This window comes from Sarcophilus harrisii, chromosome 1 (assembly GCF_902635505.1).
Source record: "Sarcophilus harrisii chromosome 1, mSarHar1.11, whole genome shotgun sequence".
Taxonomy (NCBI): Eukaryota; Metazoa; Chordata; class Mammalia; order Dasyuromorphia; family Dasyuridae; genus Sarcophilus; species Sarcophilus harrisii.
Window position 1 is genome coordinate 57,715,834 of NC_045426.1, and position 18,851 is coordinate 57,734,684.

The following is an 18,851-nucleotide window of genomic DNA, read 5'->3' on the forward strand; positions in this document are numbered from 1 at the left end:
TTAGAAAAATCACCCTGGATTGGCGGGAGAAGGCACCTGGAGGCAGGGAGATCTATCAGAAGTCTATTGCAGTAGTTCAGATGAGAGGTGTTGAGGGCCTCAAGTGGTTGTGTTTATGAATGGAGAGGAAGCTGACGTGAGAGTGTCAATGAAGGTAGAAACCTACATGAAGGTCTATGAAGGAAGAACTGACAATGGTTTGGTTATGTAGGGTGAGTGTGGCTGTTATTTGTCCTTCATTTCTTATTTTTTTATGACGGGATAAACAAGGGATCCAGTTTTATTCATTGTCATTATCTAGGGAAGTGGAGCCCAACATAGAAAAAAGTCCAATATGGGTGAGGGAAATAACACTGGAAAAAAGGACAAATGTGAGGAAGAAGGAAGTGCTTCAGACCCAAGGGGCAGCAATTCCTCTGATTGACTCTACTGAGGAAGAGGACCCTGAAGGGTACCACAAGGACATATTAGAGATTGAGGGGAGGGTCAGGGTATAAGGTGGAGGTTGAGGGGGACCACTCTATCCATGGGGGAGAAGGTCCTCCCATACCATGAGAAGGCCTGGGGACTGGGTGAACCATGAGTGATCCAAAAGGGGGTCCTTGGGATGGCATTATAATAGGAGGGAGGCCAGGATGAGACATTCCTGGTGGTGGCTGAGGAGACTGTCTCCCTAAGTCTGGGGGCTTGCGTAGGGGTGTCCCAAGCCATGGGGATCATGGTGGGCTAGCTGCATCTGAAACATTTTCACCTGCATGGGGTGAGGGATGTGAGTATCCATGTTCAGGATGCCTGGCCTTGGGGGTTCCTGCTGATGGAGAGCCATGGGCTCCTGCCCCAGCTGGCACAGGAGGAGGTATTCCTGGAGGAAGGGCTCCAGGAGGTGTGTTGAAGGTGGGAATGAGCCTGGTGGGGGCACACCTGGTGAAGGGAGCCCAGACCCCAAAGAAGGAAGCAGGATTAGGGGCAAAGGGTGGGGGTGGAGCATCAGCTGATGGAGCAGATCTGCCAGAGACAATGAATTTTGGGCGGATTTTATTGTGAGACTGCAGAGCGGTGTTCCTCCATAGACCCCTTTTTTAAGGCATAGGATATAGTGACTGGCCAATTTCACAGATATTTCCCATTTATGGCCTAGATTGTCGTATCAGAAACATCAAATGAAGCAAAATTAATAAAGACGTAACACTTGGAGTTGCCCGTGTCTGAATCCTGAATCACATATGAGTGTGTCTGAAATCACATGATCTTGTGACTTTGCAAAATCATCCCAAGAAGCTGAAGGTATCATAGAGCAGCTTCTCATCATTCATAGGGTCCAGGTTCCCTTGAAAATGGTGGCCCCACATCCAGATTTTTGTTGTGAGCGGATGCTTTGTTCACTCATATTGGCTTCCCATGATATAAATGGCACAGTCCCCATCCTCTTCACTCAGAATTTCACAAATCCATAGCCATGGTGCTGTCCCGTGACTTGGTCCTTGGGCATTGAGTGTGGACCATGGGCCCTGCCAAAAGGAAGAGCTCCCAGAGCAGTGGCTCATTGCCCTTGTTGTCCAGGCCCCCCACATATACTGATTCCTGACCTGATTCCATTCAGAGATGGGCCCTGTAGCCATACTGAGTGTGCTCCCACCATCCCCAAGAACGGCTCCATATCCTATCCTTCATTTTTGAGGACTACCACAACACCAGGAAAGTGATGCTAGAACGTGCAAATAAATTGGATTTAGTGAGGGAGAGCTGTGCAAAGTCCCCAGCCTGACATTCTCTTCCAGAGCGGACTGGGTCCAGTGGCGAGATATAGATCAGGACCACTGGAGATGGCCTGGATGCAGTGAGGGACTTTGGCCTTTTTAAGTAAGTTTTTTTTTTAAACAGGTCTCAGTTTATCCAAGGCAACCACGCATTCAGTGAGTAGGGGGAGTTAAGAAAGATATGAGGCAAAGAATGGCCTTTTCTTTCCTAGTCAAAAGACAGAGATAGGAAAGAAGGAAGGAAGAAAGGAAAAAAAGGAAGGAAGGAAGAATTGAAGGAAGGAAGGAAAAGAGTGAGGGAGAAAGAGAGCAAGAAGGGGAGAGAGAAAGAAAGAAAGAAAGAAAGAAAGAAAGAAAGAAAGAAAGAAAGAAAGAAAGAAAGAAAGAAAGAAAGAAAGAAAGAAAAGAGAAGAAAAGAAAAGAAAAGAAAAGAAAGGAAAAGAAAAGAGAAGAAAGGAAAAGAAAAGAAAAGAAAAGAAAAAAAGAAAAGAAAAGAGAAAGCAAGTAAGCAAGCAAGAGAGAAAACAAGCAAGCAAGCCAGTCTGGGAGGGGAGGATCCTCAAGGTTTCTGGCCAAGAGAGAAACAATTGCTAGCTACAATCAGTCTGAGGCTATCAGGGTCCAAACAAAGACCAAGTGGGCTAAGGGGTCAGTGTAACTGTAATTGTGGAGTTGAGGATGACACTGAAGTTGTACTCCTGAGTAACTGGGAAGATTGTGATTTCTCAATAATAATGGGGACATTCAGAAGGAAGATTTGTAGGGAAAATAATGAGTTCTATTTTTGACATATTGAGTTTGAAATGCCCATGGGACTTCCAGCTCAAAGTGTCCAAGAAACAGCTGGAGATACATGCCTAGCTTGGGAGAGAGACTCGGAATAAATTTTTAAAAATAAGGAATTATTTGGTGGAAAATGAGAATTGAACCCATGGAAACAAGGTCGGTTTTTGTTAATTATTATCATGAACACTAATATATTATATGACATTGGACAAGTTTTATTCTCTGTTCCTCCGAGCACCCATCACAGACTCATTCACAGCAGATGCTAAATAAACATTTTCTGGATGGATGACTTCATTTGCCTCATCTGTAAAGTGGGGATAAGGTCATCTACATTGTCTGACGTAAGGAAGCTGGAATAGATGGTTTCTCAAGGACCTTTTTATGGATGAAATATAGATCATTATTTCCATCAAACTGTGAGCTTATGGATTCTTCTATCTTTGAAAAACCAGACCCTCAGAACATGATAGCAGAAAAAATCTGTTAATAAGGTTGGCTTCAGCTGCAGGCTAAATCTTCTTCTAGCTCTGATATTCTAGAACCTGTATATTGAAGCAAATTGTAGATGTGACTGTATTCACTAAAGAGGTAATTTGGAATAGTAAATAGAGCTTTGGCTTTGTTGTCAGAAGACCTGGATTCAAATCCTACTTTTGACTTTTACTTCTGGCTTTGTGACCTTTGGCAAATAACTTCAGTTCTCTGGACCCATTTCCACATATGTAAAATGATGGGGTTATATTCAATAACATCTTAAGTTCCTTCCAGTTCTAGGCTCCTTTCATCCTCAGATCACCATTATATATTGATGCAATCATAAAGATCAGAAAATGAGTCAATTCCATCTGGAGAATGAAAGATTGGAGATGGGTAAATGTGGTTACAATATCCAAAGTAGGTACATTCTTTAAGCTATTGGTCAGTAACTTTGACTTTCGTCTTAGGAAAGTTATTTTTAAACTGAATTTTAGTTTTTTAGGTTAATTAGTATTTTCTCTCCTTCCCCTCTCTCCCACTTCCCCCAGTGGAAAAGAAAAAGAAAAACAAAGCCTTATATGCATAAGTTAACAAATATGCATCGTTAAGCAAAAGAACTTCCAACACTGGCTACGATCATCTTGAATCTATCTCCTTTCTGTTAGGGAGTGAGTAGCACACATCATCACTGGTCTTCTGGACTTGTGTTTGGTCATTGCATTCATCAGATTTCTTAAGTCTTTTAAACTTGTTTCTCTTTACAATGTTGTTATTATTGTATTCTCTTGATTTTGCTCACTTCATTCTGAATTAGTTCACAGCTAGTTCTAGGTTTCTCTGAAACTAGTCTTTCCATCATTTCTAATAATGCAATAATATTTCCATCACCTTCATTTCCCATAATTTGTTAATCCAATTTCCGAACTTATGGGCGCCCCTTTAATTTCCAGGCTTTGTCATTGCAAAAGGCACTGATGCAAATGTCTTCATGCATATGGGTCCTTCTCTAATTTCTTTGATCTCTTTGGAGTGTGATTCTAGTAATGGTATTGATGAGAAATTTGGGATCATAGTTCTAAATTGCTTTCCAGGATGACTGGACTAATTCACAGTTCTACCAAGTCTATAAATTAATGTGCCTATTTCCCCACAGTTGTCATTTTTCTTTTGATTAACTTTGTCAGTGTGATGGAAATGAGATACAACTTCAGAATTGTTTTATTTGCATTTCTCTAATTACTAGTGATTTGGATCATTTTAAAAATGTGATTATTGAGTATTTTAATTTCTTCCTTTGAAAATTGTCTGTTCATATCCTTTGGCCATTTCTTAATTGAAGAACAGGTCTTGTTCTTATACATGTCAATCAATTCCTTTTATGAAATATCCCAGAAGTCTTAGTGCAGTTGTAAGTGTTAATATCTTCAAAAGTATAAAAGTTATTGACTTTAAAAAAATAATTTGAAACTTTAATTATTAAAATTCATTTTATATTTTGTTTTTTGAATTTTGAATAATGCTTTTAGAATTTTTATTTTAATAAACTGGACCACCCTGTCATGTGCAACAATTTCTGGGTCACACTTTTTAAGACTGCTGGATCTTCCAACGTGGTCCACTACAAGTCATCTATTCTGTCTTCTTTAGATTTTTTCTTGCGGGGTCATATGATACCAGTTGTGCATTTACATCAAAACCCCATTCTTTGGATCATCTTAAGGCTAAGATTACACAGACAATCTTTTCAATCACTGAGCAAAGAAAAATTTTAAAGTATTAAAATCAGCTAGAGTGATGTACAGAAAAAACAGTGATTAGGTTGAATTTGAATAAGAAACATATAAATATTTAAAATTTTTAAATCATTAGCCTTCTAAATTTTGCTTTTTGTAAGTTCACAGCATATATGCTTCTGAAGTTATTAAAACTTAAAACTGAATTATGACTTTTGGGACAAGCTATATATCTTAGAAGTGAGACCTTTATCAGAGAAAGTCTCTGCTTTTTTTATGTTGGCAAAATTCTTAACACAAAAAAAGAGAATTTGTGAACACTTGGAATAGGGAGACAGCATAGGTTTATCAAGAACAAAGGATACCAGGCTAACCTGATTTCCTTGTGTTATTAGACAAGTGAGATTAGGGAACTGCGGTAGACATGGCAAGCTTGGATTTCAGTAATGAATCTGATGAAACCTCACATAATATTCTTCTGGGCAACACAGAGACATGTGGACTGGATGATAAGACGATCGGCTGGGTTTGAAATGTGACTTGGCATCTGACAATCTTGGTACTAGTTCTACTTCTGCCCCTCTGTTAACAGCTGTGTGGTGTTAGAAAGTTAAATGGCCAAATCTCACCTGCCAGGAGGGGCATGGTGGAGCTCCCCTCCTCTTCTGGAAAGAACTCCTGCCTGGCCCCATTCTGCCCAATATTTTACTGATGATGTAGATGAAGGCATAAATAGCATATTTAGGAAATTTGCAGATGGTACCAAGCTGGAAGCATTAGCTAACATGTTAAATGACAAACTCGGGATCCATAAAGATATCGACAGGCTAGAGTAATGGTTCTGGGCCAAATCTAATAAGAAGAAACTAAACAGGAATTAATGGAAAAGTCTACATTTAGGTTTTAAAAAACGACATCAGATATAAGTTTAATTTCAAGGACATGGAGCCAGATCATAGTTCATATAAAAAAAAAGAGTTAAAGATTTTAATGGACTGGAAGTTGCATATGATCTAATACTATGTTGTTATCCAAAAAAGTTAATGGGGAAGGGAATAAACATTTATTAGTTGTCTACTATGCACCAGGCACTGTGCTGAAGTGTTCTACAAATATTGTCTTATTTGATCCTCACCACAATCCTGAGTTCCATATGGAAAAAAAACTAAGGTAAATAGAAGTTGCCCAGGGTTATACAGCTAGTAAGTATCTAAGTCTAGATTTGAACTCAGATCTTCTTGATTATAGTTCCAGCCTCTAGAGTTATCAAATTCATGGCCTGGTCCCAAGTACAAGCTGAATCAAATTAAAACATAATTGGAAAGTGTTTAGCAAAATAATTAAAAATTCAATAAATTAGATACAATACATAGGTAATGTTATTTTGTGGGTTTCTAAGTCAATATATGGCCTCCCATAGAGATGGAACTGACCCAGATAGTGAGCAGAAAGACAGAAGAGACAATCCCGTCAGAACACATCTAGAGTACTATGTTCAGTTTTGAGCTCCACATTTTTGGAAATCTATTAACAAATTGGAATATGTCCAGAAGAGGGTAGCCAGTATAGGGAAGGGACCTAAATTCATGATGTGAAAGGATTTTGAATTGGGTGTCCCATAGGCATCTGAATCAATATAAATAAATATATTACAATATACATGCATACATCAGTATACAATAAAGAGCTCATTATGTCCCTTCTATCCCAGTCAACTTTCCTCTCTTCTGAACTTCCCTATGCTTGTGGATGATCTCGCCATTCTCCCAGTCATCAGGCTAGCAACTTCATTGTCATCCTTGACTACTCTCTTATTCCTAAATCCAATCAGTCCCCAAACCCTGTCATTCTTATCTCTATAACATCTTATAAACATTCTCTTCTTTCTATTTAAGAGTAACGATTCTAGTTCAGGTCCTCATTACCTCTCTCCTGGACTATTAAAATAGTTTTCTCATTGGGCTTCCTGCCTTAAGTCTTTTCTCTCTCAAATCTGTCTGCCACATAGCTGTCAAAATTGTTTTCCCCAACTACAAGCCTGACTGTCACCCCTCACTCCCATCTCAATAAACTAGCTAGTAGCTCCGTATTATCTCTGGGATCAACTAAAAAGACCTTTTTTTTCCATTTAAAGCTCTTCTTAACCCAGACCCTTCCTGTTTTTCTAATCTTCTTATACACTGCTCCATTCCATTCACCTTATGTTTCAGTCATATTGGTCCATTGGTCATTTCTTACAATGCATCATCTCCCATCTATGCCTTTGCACTGTCTGTCTCCCGTGTCTGCAGTGCTCTTTCTTCACCTTCACCTCCCAGAATTCCTGGCTTGCTTCAAGATTCAATTCAACCCTCCCCTTTTATATTTCTTGCAGCTACCAAAACTTTGCTTTTAAATTTCCATATGTATCTTGAATGTACACATTATCTTCCATTAGAATGTAAGATCCTTGAGGATAGGGCCAGTTTGCTTTTTTGTTTTGCATCCATTGTGCTTAGTACATATTAGACTCAATAAATGCTTGTTGATTTATTGACAAAGTAGTTGAAGGAACTAGCCTGCAGTCATTGGGGGAGGGAGGGTTAAGTATTTGGAGGGTTCTCATGTGGGAGAGGGAAGGGATTGGATTGGATTTGTTGTTCTGCTTGGATCAATGGATGGAAGCTGCAGGCAGACTTAGGCTCAATATAAGGAAAAAACCCTCCAAAACAATAATTATCTCTGAATGGAATATGCTGCATTGGATAGTAGTGAGTCCCTGTCAGTGCAGAGGTTCAGATGGTGGACAAGCTTTCATGGTTTTTTCCCTTTTTAAAAATTTGGTGGACAAGCTTTTGTTGGGGTTTTGGTAGACTGAGTTTCTGTTATTGGACCAGACAGTCTCTGAGGTTTCTTCCATCTCAGAGATTCTATGATTTTATTTTGGTGACAGCCTAGCCTAAACCTTGCTCCCATCTAGAAGAACAGGGCAGGTGAAGGGCAGTGACCAGTGACTTACTAGGAGTAGGTGCTGAAAACGGCATGGCGCTGTCCTTGGTGCTGCCTAGTAGTACACTGGTAAGATGGTGCCTGCAGAAATCAAGGCGTTTGTTTTTTGCCTCTGCATAGATCTTACCTGTGCTGGTCGCTGCCTGTCACTTGCCTTCAATCTTTTCCCCTTTAAGATGCCTGACAATGTCTTCAGGCACATCATTAAGTCTCCAGAAATCCTGGCTCTGCTTCACTGCATCCCGGCCGCCTGTCAAAGCCCTCTGCAAAGTGGCTTCCTTCCAACACTACTAATGGACTCTTTCCTGACGGCTCCCCTGTCACTGAGGCACGAAGCCCGGGCTCGCAGAACCTTCATCTCCATTGGACCAGTCAGTTGGCTCAAATAGAGCCTGCTAGGGAGAGCTGTATGAACTGCATGGGGCAGGATGGGGAAGAGGGAGGGATGGGGCAGAGAACCTTTTTGTCCATCCAAGGTTATTGACCCACAGGAAAAAAATCAATTAAGGTTCACATGAGAAAAAGCAACTTAATTTAGGAGCTAAATCCTGTCTTTATAAAGACAGAAACAAATGTCTGCTTTGGAAATTAAAAGTATAGAACAGAATTTTCCAATAAATAGAATACACATATACGTATATGTAAGCATACATATATGTGTACATACACATACATCAGTCTAATGCTATGGCCAGATAAGAAAAAGAGATAAGGCCTGAGAGGGAGGAAGAAGAGGGGAAGGGAGTAGGAGGAAACCAGGGAGAAAGAGAAAAAGGAGAGAAGCAAAGGCAGAGAGAGACAGTGATATATAAAGACAAAAAGTTGAAAGACAAAGACAGAGAAGCAGAGAACTAGACAGAGAACAAAATATGCTGTTGTAGAATAAGCCTTCGATGGAGATCCAGACAATCCCTAAGTTCTAAGTCTGACCATATTATCAATTCACTGTTTTCTTGGCAACATTATTTCCCCTTTCTTAATCTTTTATATTCATCTGTAAAATCAGGGGGACAAGTAGAATAAGGATGGACTAGATAAGCTCTAAAATTATTTCCAACTCTGACATTTTATAATTTGGAGGCATAGAGAAACTTGAAGATCATAGAAAAAAGATACACCAAATGAGACTACAAAATGGAAAGTCACATGGATATAGAGCATTAGACCTGGAGTCAAGAGGACCTGAATTCAAGTCCAGCCTAGGGAGTTACTAATCACCTGATCCTGGGCAAGTCCTTCCTCAGTTTTCTTATTTGTAAAATAAGGTGGTAATAGCACCTGCCTTCCAGGAGAGAGGATCAAGTGAGATAATATTTTTAAAGTGCTTTGCAATCCTTGAAGGCTAACTATATTAGTTTCTCATTTTAAAGTTGAGAAAACTGAAGTGAAGGGAAATTGCTTCATCTCTCATAATGGCAGAAGCAGTATCTGAATCCATCTCATCTCTTTGATACTTGTTGATTAGAGAAGTTAATTCATCCACTCAACAAACACCTATTAGCCACCTACTGTATACAGAGAATAGAATATGTTACTTAGATAAGACACAGTCTATGTTTTCAGAGTTTATTGTTTTGCATCAGATCATGGTAGAGCTGGGCACCAAAAGTCAGTTCATTAATTCTTCTATCTGCCTCCTTTTCTCTTTCCTCTATTTTTTTTTTGTCTATAGTTCTTCTCCCCCTGTTCCCAAATGTTCCTTTATTACTTTCTTTATTTATCTCCTATTCTCACCTTCTCACTGAAAATGTCTCTACTGAAGAATAATAGTGATGAAGGCAACCAAGGAAATGACAGTCAAATGATCATATCTAACAGTGTCCTGAACTCCCACTCTGTGAGCAGAACCTTACAAAAAACTGTGTATAAAATCATTTCTGTGGAAATACAAAGAGTATTGGAGAGTCACACAATCACTGTTTCAGATTTCCCCTCGACTCAGACTATCTAAGTCTAATTCAGGTCTGACCAAGGATCTCCTGCACACCGTGGCTGACAAGTAGCTATTTAAGTTTGGCAGGAAGAATTTTTATAAGAAGGAACCCACCTTCTCTATAGAATATGCTACAACTAAAAAATTCTCAGCCACTTGCTAGCTGTATGGCCTTATCCAAATCACTTACCCTCCTGAAGCCTCTCATTTGTAGAATAACCCCTAAAATGCCTACCCCACCAAGTAATGAGAGTTAAATGAAGTAATGCATGAGGAAAATGGTTCATAATACTTTGTGGTTTCCAAAGGGATTTCTTCCTCACATCCCCATGAAATAGATATTATGTATGCTATTATCCCCATTTCACAGATGGCAATAACTGAGTCTCTGAGAGGTACCCAGCCATGGTCATACAGGCAATAAGCATTCAAGTCAGAACTCAAACTTGAATCTGCTGACTTAATGATCTTAATCGACCTAGGAGATCAGTAGAGGAGGGATTATTATTCCTATGCTAAGAATGAGAGAGGTGAGTAAAAGAAAGGAAAAATGTTTTTTCTACTACATATCACCTCTTACATTCTGTAACCATCAAACCTTCTGACAATGTGTTACTGTTATTTCAAGTGGTCAGATATAGATAAGGATGTGGATAAGAATATAGAGGTAGAAATAGATGGCATATACTGAAATATAGCATTTCATAATCTTTTAGAGCTTGGAAGAATTGGCCCACCTCTCCCTCCTTCAAAATACACACAGCACATTTCATAGATGAAACTGATGATATCCCCAAATGGATAAGTGACTCAAGCAAAGTCTCAGAGATTGTTCAGCAGAAGAGTTGGACTAGAAACTAGATTTCCTTAACTTCAGTCCTGGGCTTTTTCTATCATAGCACTTGTAAAAGCTAAAGATTTTATTTAGACTAATGTTTGTAAACAGAGGCCAGTTATTAACAAATTCATTAAGGAGGGTCATGTTCCTACTTCTATCATCAACTAAAATGTTTTAAAATTTAAATGGAGATCTTATTCGTCTATTACAGCTTTGACTGCCTGCCAGAGAATGATGATGGGCTTGGATTTTCCAAGCACATCACCTGATAAATTGAGAGGGTTGGACTAGCTTATCTCTAATGTTTCTTCAACATGACATTCTATATGGAACATCCCTCCCAGTTCTGGCGTCCTATGTCCTGAAGCCATCCCAAGTCTGAGAGTGTTTGTTCTAAGGTCTAACATTCTGTGTAGGAAGATCACTTTAAGTATTTAGATGAGTATTCCATGATTCCTTCTAACTTATATGTTCTGTGTCCTAATGTCTTATATTTTGAGCTTTTAAACCCTAAGATTTGGGGGTTTTATGTGAACTGGATTCAAGCATTTCCTAGCCAACATTTTTTGCATATGTTTAGTGCCCGGCTAGTCTCAGTATCCCAAACTAATGAGTGATTTAACTTTTTAATAGAACTACAAATAGGACCCGATTGAATGAATTTTTGTTCAATCATTTCAGTGTGTCTGACTGTGACTCATGGTGACAAAAATACTGGAGTATTTTGACATTTCCTTCTCCCACTCATTTTATAGATGAGGAAACTGAGGCAAATAGGCTTAAGTGTCTTGTCCAGGGTCACATAGCTAGTAAGTGTCGAAGGCCAGATTTGAACTTAGGAAGATGAGCTTTCCTTGCTCTAGGCTGGAGGCTTCATCTACTGTGCACCTACTTGTCCCCACTGAATGAATAACAATGGACATTAGTACAATTTCCATCTTTAAGTGTAGAAGTACATAGGATATTAAGTCTAACTTATCCAGCAATCAAACTTCTAATAAAGACTTCTGATAATCTTAGCCTTTTAAAAATCACATTAGATCAAGAAATAGAAAAAACCCCAGCCCTTCCATGTCCAACAAAACATCTGTCACAAAGAGCAAGTACTTTACTCCCTAATAATAATCCCTTAAATATGCTCAATGATCTTAGATTTTTGAAGCACTTTGATATTTGATCTTCATAATGCCCCATTTGAAGTAATAGGGCAGCCATCGTAACCTTCATTTTATAGATAAGGAAGCAGACTGAAAGGAATTAAGTGTTTCACACAAGACCATACAATTAATAAAAGGAAGAATGGAGATGAGAATCCAGTTTTCTTCATGTCTAGTCTTAATTTTTTTCACCTTATCACTTGATCCTTTTTGAGACTGAAGTAAACAAGCCCTCTTCCTTCCATAATGTTACTTGGTTATTTGATCCTACAGAAACCTTCAGTTCTTCCCTAATTAGAATCCAGGAGTGGAAAGGCAAATGGAAGAGGCTGTAAGAATGAGAGATGTTGGTCATCAGGTGTATGGTAAGCACAAGAAAACAAATAGAAGAAAAGCCAATTAGAGCATCAGCCTTTCTGGGGCCATTTAGTGTAGGGGCAAACAGTTCTATATGAACTTAAAATTCCTGAAAGCATTGTGTCTTTCCATACTAACTGATGCTCCTAATAAGAAAAGACCATCTGATACAACAGAATAAGAGTTAAGGGACCTGGGTCCTAGTCCTGGCTCTCTTAGCTAACTTACTCTGTGACTTTGTACAAGTCATATCCCTGCTCTGACAAGACTATTCTCATCTGAAAAGGCGGGGGAATAGTACTTACCTTGATTACCTCCCAAGATTATTAAGAGAATTAAATGAGATCCTAAATGTAAAAAGGCTTTGCAAATAGAAAAAGCCCATACAAACTTGGCTAACCTCTCAAAATATCACCCTATCACTAGAGAGAGAAGCCTGTACCTGTTTACTTTCATGGTGCTATCGCTGACCCCTGAACCTCTGTTAGTCTAATTTCAATGGGAACTCTTTAAAGCTTTCTCTGACCTTTAATATCTCAGGGAATGTCTAATTGCTAAATCTACTGCCCTCTTCTCATTCCTTCATCTCTTTGACCTCTCTGTGGCATTCTATATTGGTGATCACCTTCTCCTTCTTGATATTTTTTCCTTCCTTTGTTCCCACGCTGTTATCCTCTCTTTTTTTGTCCTGTGCCCACTTTCCTTGATCCTCTTTCTCCTTGTGTGCTCTATCTGTGACTCTTCCCCATGATTCTGTCATTGGCCATCTTCTCTTTCCCTAAAATTCTTTCCTTTTAATCCTTCCTGTATGACCATGACTTCAGTTATTACCTTTATGCAGATATCACCAATTCTGGATATCTAGCCCCATCTCTTCCTTGAGCTGACACCCTGCTGGACATTTCCACCTGGATGTTTCCCCGGCACCTCAAAGGCAGCCATGTAACTTTGGGAAAACCACTCAGTCTCTCTGGACCTCAGTTTCCTCGTCTGTGAAATAAGGAAATTGGACCAGACTTCTGAAGTCCCTTCTAGCTCTAAGTCCATGATTCTATGTCCAAAAGAAAGTTCATCTTCTCTCTAAGACCTTCCCTTTCTTCTAATTTCCCATTTTTGGATGGCACCATTCTTTCAGTCACTCAGTCAGAATCTTGGGTTCATTTTGACTCCCTCTTCTTCCTCACTTCTTCTCTGTCTCCACATTCAATTAGCCACCAAGTCCTAATGATGTTACCCCTACCTACACATAGTCCATCTTTAGTATCCATTCCTACTTTTCCATTGGCAAAAGACATTGCCATTGCTTAGATCTCACAAGTCGCAGAGCCAGGATTCAAATATTTTTTGACATTTAAAGGTCCAAGCATCTAGATCCAGAACTCATTCCGTTATACCTTACGCACAAAAAATGCACATCTAAGCACACACAATCGTACTTACAGTAAACAACACAAACATGCAGATAATCATTTAGTTAGCCTTTAGTTAGTAGTAATGCAAAGTGACACACAAAGTGCTGCGTTACAAAGACAAAACAAAACAGGACCTGCCCCCTAGAAGGTTATATAGACACACAATGCAGAATTCACTCAAACCTACATGTGCAAACACACAAACATACAAATGCACGCAAACACACAATCTACCCACCCATTCAGACCTGCACAGACACACAAAGATACATGCAAACACATTTAAATACCCATGCAATATTCACAGAAATGCAAATGCAAATACAGCACTCAGTTGAGCAAACATGTACACACACTGCTCTCACAAATGAGCCTCTTCTTGCCCTTGGTCAGGATCCAAAATAAGGTCTTTCTAAGCCCTGCTCCCTGGCCTGGTGCCCATCCTCCTCTTCCCCAGACTCCCCTTCCCTAATTAACCCAGGATGGTTTGGGAGGAAGTTTCCTTCGGAGAACAGCAGATTCAGCTCTTCGCCTGGAGCCAGGCCTGCGGCTAAGGAGCACATGTCACTTTTGGAATTCCTGTAGCAACCTGGCTGACACCCTCCTTTCTTCCACCCGCTGTCATTCAGTTCAGCTTAACCCGGCTCAGCTCAGCTCCTGCTCTGGAGGGATGGCTGAGGAAAGAGACACCCTAACCCCTAATTGCTTCCAATTAGTTCTCTTGGGCCTGAAGGAAAGGGGAGCCTTCATCATCATCGTCTTCCCTAATAGATTAGTCATGCTGGTTCCTTACGGTTTACAAAGCATTGTCATGTTTGTGGGCTTTGGAGCCAGCAAAGTATTTGACATATGAAGAAACTGAGATCCTAGGAAGTCATGTGGTATAATGGAAAGCACACTAGATTTGGAATTCTAAGATTGGCGTATTTTCTATTTCCAATTAGCAGTGAAATTGGGGCATGGAATCAGCAAAGCTTGAGTTGGAGCTCCACTCTAGATCCTTAGGATATGATTTTCAGCAGATCACTTAATTTCAGTTTATTCATCTCTAACATGGGCATAACAATAGCATCTATTTCACAGGTGTTTGAAAGATCAAATGAGAAAATAAGGAAACCTTAAAGCCTCATATAAATATCACCTATTATTATTTATGTCATTCTCTCAGTTTATTTATTATTTATGTCATTCTCTCAGCTTCCTCATCTGTATCATGCTGATATTTATGAAACACTTTAAGTTTTGTAAAGCTAAGGTTAGTGCCTAAAGTCCTGGGCACAGAGTCTGGAGGATCTGACTTAAAATCTTGAATCAGACATTTACTAGTGTGTGACCCTGGACAAGACACTTCATCTCAGCCTGCCTCAGTTTCTTCAACTGTAAAATGAGAATAATATTAGCATCCACCTCAAAGGGTTGTGGTGAGGATCAGAAGAGAGAAAAATTGTTTAAAAATGCTTAGCACATAAGGCACATAAGAGTCATTTAATAAATGCTTGCTCTCTTCTCCTCCTCCTCCATATTTGCTTCCTTACCTGGAGCTAATGGTCTTTTCCTTACCTGCCTCTTGGAGGGCACTGTGAGGGAAATATTGTATAAACTACTGCATAAATGGGAGTTGTTATCCAAAAGTGATTCCATCTTGGACATGGTCCAGTGGAAGCAGAGCTAGATTTGGAATCAGAGAAGGTGGATGATCTCAGGCATATTTCTCCCCATCTCTGGGCCTCAGTTTCCTTTTTTGTAGAATGAGGGAATGAGGCTAGATGGTTTCTGAGCTCCTTTCCAACTTCCGATAGATAATGTTATGGTTTATTATAAAGTAGTTCCATGGCCTAGAGTCTGAGGAGAGAGTAGCACTGAGACTATGGGCTTTGTTGGCCACTTCAGGGAGGAAGATTCATGGGTTCTCCAGTTACCTAGGAAACAGACACCTACCCAGGCAAGCCATTTAGGGACATCTGGTGCACTTTCAAACATGCAGCAGGACTGAACAAATATCCAAAGTGAATTCTTTTGGGGGAAAAATCATATTTTTCAGACAGGAGTTCTGATTTTGCCATTAACTAGCTACAGGATCTTAGAGAAGGCTCTCCCCCATCCCTAAAATTCTTCTTTTTCTAAAGTTCTTCCTCCTATTTTATGCCCTTGCCCACTGTTTCCTATGACTAGAATATCCTCCCAGCTTGTTGAAATTCATCTTTTGGATTCTGTTTCAGATGCCAATGCCATTTCCTCCATGAAGCCTTCCCTGATCTCTACCATCCTCCCCCTAGCCAGAAAAAAAAATCTCACAGGGCCATGGAATCAGGGCTAGAAAGGATGTTTACAGGGCATCTGGATTCATTTTACAAAGGAAGAACTAAGGCTTCTAGAGATTCAACCTTGCCCAGGGTCACGCAGTTTGCAAGTCCTACAGCCAGGATTTGAGCATCAGAATGCAAATCCGGTTCACTTTCCATCCTAAATTTGTGTCTCTGACTAACTCTAACCTAGTGAAAGGCCGTGTCCTGTATCTATCTCCTCTGCACTCTGTCCTTTGTATCTCTCTTATGGCATTTGCCAGAATCTAGCTAGCATTTTGTTTTTGATGTCAGCAACAATTCACAATTGTAAGACCTGTTATTACAAAAAACCTTCTTTACCTGACATGTAGGTATTGTGATTATTATTATCCCTATTTTACAGACAAAGAAATTGAGGCTTGAAGAAGTTGACATGATATACCCAAAGTCATGGTACTAGTGTTAAGAGAGAAAATTTGAATATATGACTTTCCTGCCTCCTACTGTAACCTCTTTCTAGCTTTCATGGGCACTAGATGCGCTCTTTGTTTCATGTTATATTCATTTGCAAAAACTTACTTCTTTTCTGGACTTCTAGATGGTGCAGTAGATATAGCATCAGCCCTGAGTTCAAATGTAACCTCACACACATACCAGCTGTGTGACTCTGTACAAGTCATTTTACTCTGTTTGTCTCATTTTTCTCACCTGGAAAATAAGCTGGAGAAGAAAATGACAAACTACTCAATATCTCTACCAAGAAAATCGCTGAAATGACCAAACCACCACTACCACCAGAGCCCTCTTCTACTAGACTTTGAACTCCTGGATGACAAGAGACAATGTCTTCTTCATGTCCCCTAGGGAGCTTAGCATAGAGCCATGAATAAAGCATTTAATAAATACTGGTTGGTGTTTTTGAATGGAATGCTTGAATCTTTTGGAAAGAAATGACAAAAAATTGGAAATTAGGTCAAGTCTCCTCAGAAAGAGTGAAAGAAATAGTGAGATGATGTAGGGACAAGATCAGAAACGCTGAGGCAAGAAAGTAGCCGTGTCTTATAAGAGACAGCAAAGGTAATGGAAAAACTTTCTTCAATTATATAAGGAAGAGCAAGCAAAATGTCACCTCTCTGATAGACAGGGAGGGAAAACTGATAACAGATGGCTCTGGAAAGTCAGAGACTTTTTAATGGTATAGAGGTTTTTTTCTCCTTGCTCTGATCAGTTAACTAGAGTGAATGCCATTTGTATTAGGAAGTTGGAGGAGCCCAACTTAAATAAAGAAGGAAATAGCTGAGGGGCCTTTTCAAAGTTAGCTGTTTTCCAGACCACTGAACTGGGTGTCAAAGATCTTTGGATCCCCATAGCCCTGTGGAAACAATTTTGTATTCATCGGGGTTTTGGGCTCAATGTGCGTTATGATCTACCCAAGTCAAGATCCAAAATAAGTGCCTGCTGCTGAAGTAAGTGGGGAGGAAGTAGGACAAAAGAGGGGAAAGTACACCAGAAGAACATAGAGCAGAGGGTAGGAGGCTGAAGAGGCTCTTATGAGCAGGTACACAATCCATATAAGGATAAGAATATCAGACTGCTTAGTGAGACAGTTTGGTCTAGAAGCACCCAGAACCCAGAACCTGGATTTAAATTTGCTTCTAATGATTGCTACTTTCATGGTCTTGGAACAGTCATTTGCCTATTTGGGTCATTTTGGCTCTAATTTGTGAAACAAAGGGTTGGACTAGATCAGAGGGTTACTGATGTGGGGTATTTCAGAGACCCATGGCTAGATTTCAGACAATCTGTGAATTTAAATAGATAAAAATACATTTTTTTAAACCAATTTCTAATTAAAAGTTGCTATTTCTTTCAATTACATTTATTTGGTGAAAAGGATTCTTACACAAAAAAATACAAATCCCTGGGCTCTACAATGTCCCTTCTAATTCCACCTCTGTGAACAAGGTGCTGGGCACCGTGATGGCATTAATAGCTTCCATCCAATCATTGAACAAATCACTGACCCTTCCTTTAAAATGTATCTTCCATCTGAGCCTTGCTTTCCACTCTCACTGCCCTCATCACTTCTCACTTGGACTGTTGCAGTAGCTTTCTAATTCACCTTAGTGATATCTCTGTTCTCAGATTCACCCTGCACACACATAATCAGTCAGCAAACACTTACTGCAGGTTTACTCTGTAAAAGCCACTGTGTTAAGTATTCAGAATATGAAACAGTCCCTGCCCTCATAAAGCTTATATTCTATTTGGTGGTAAACGCCATGTCTACATAGAAGCATATATAAGGCAAATACAAGGTAATTTGGGCTATTAGTAGAGCCTTATAAAGATGGTGATTTATGAATTGAACTTAGTAAAAAAAAAAAAAAGTAAAGTTAGGGATTCCAAGAGGCTCTGTGATTTCAGGCAACTCGTTTAACTTTTCTGATCTTTCATTTTCCCAGTGGTCAAGTAAGAATAATAAGCCCTGCCTTAGTTAGCTCAAGTATATTGTGATGCAACATGATGTTATGGCTAGAAAGTCACCCGTGAAGTTAGGAAGATTTGGATTTTGTCTGACACAAGCTCGCTGAGTAATTCTGAAAAGGTAAGTTAAGTTCTAACAGTTCCATGAAATTCTCTAAAACAATGAATTGTAGAACAATAACTAATCTGAATTGGTGGAGAGAATTTCCCGACTGGGAGTTCTGTCTCCTGGCAACAGAAGCATTCAAAAACCCGGGGCCTCTGATTCCAAATCTAGGATGCTCTTCTTAGAGCTTCACAGACTTAGTTTAGAAGGCTGACTCCTTCCCTGGGGAACGGGCCACTTCTCCAGCCCCTGTAGAGGTCAGGGACAGGGGGAGGCTGGGCCTGAATGGGAGAACTCATTAGTGCTTTGAAGCCTCTCATTAAGCTGGGTTTCCTTCAGTGCAGCCTTCCCACCTCCATCCTAATCACTGGGTTCCTGCTTGAGAGAGGTAGATTGCAGCAGGTTTGGTGATGAATGCCTGGCTGTGAGTCTCCATTACCGAGTTGGAAAGGAAGAAGGGAGCCTGCAGGGAGGGGGGACTGGAAATGCTCTAATAGGGATGGTGGGCAGAGGGGAGGGAAGAGGCAGTATC

General features: G+C 39.9%; 1 pseudogene; it reads right to left on the bottom strand.

The window, feature by feature from the left end:
- Positions 1-391: 391 nt before the first annotated feature.
- Positions 392-1,619, bottom strand: LOC100925939 (annotated as a pseudogene).
- Positions 1,620-18,851: the final 17,232 nt, after the last annotated feature.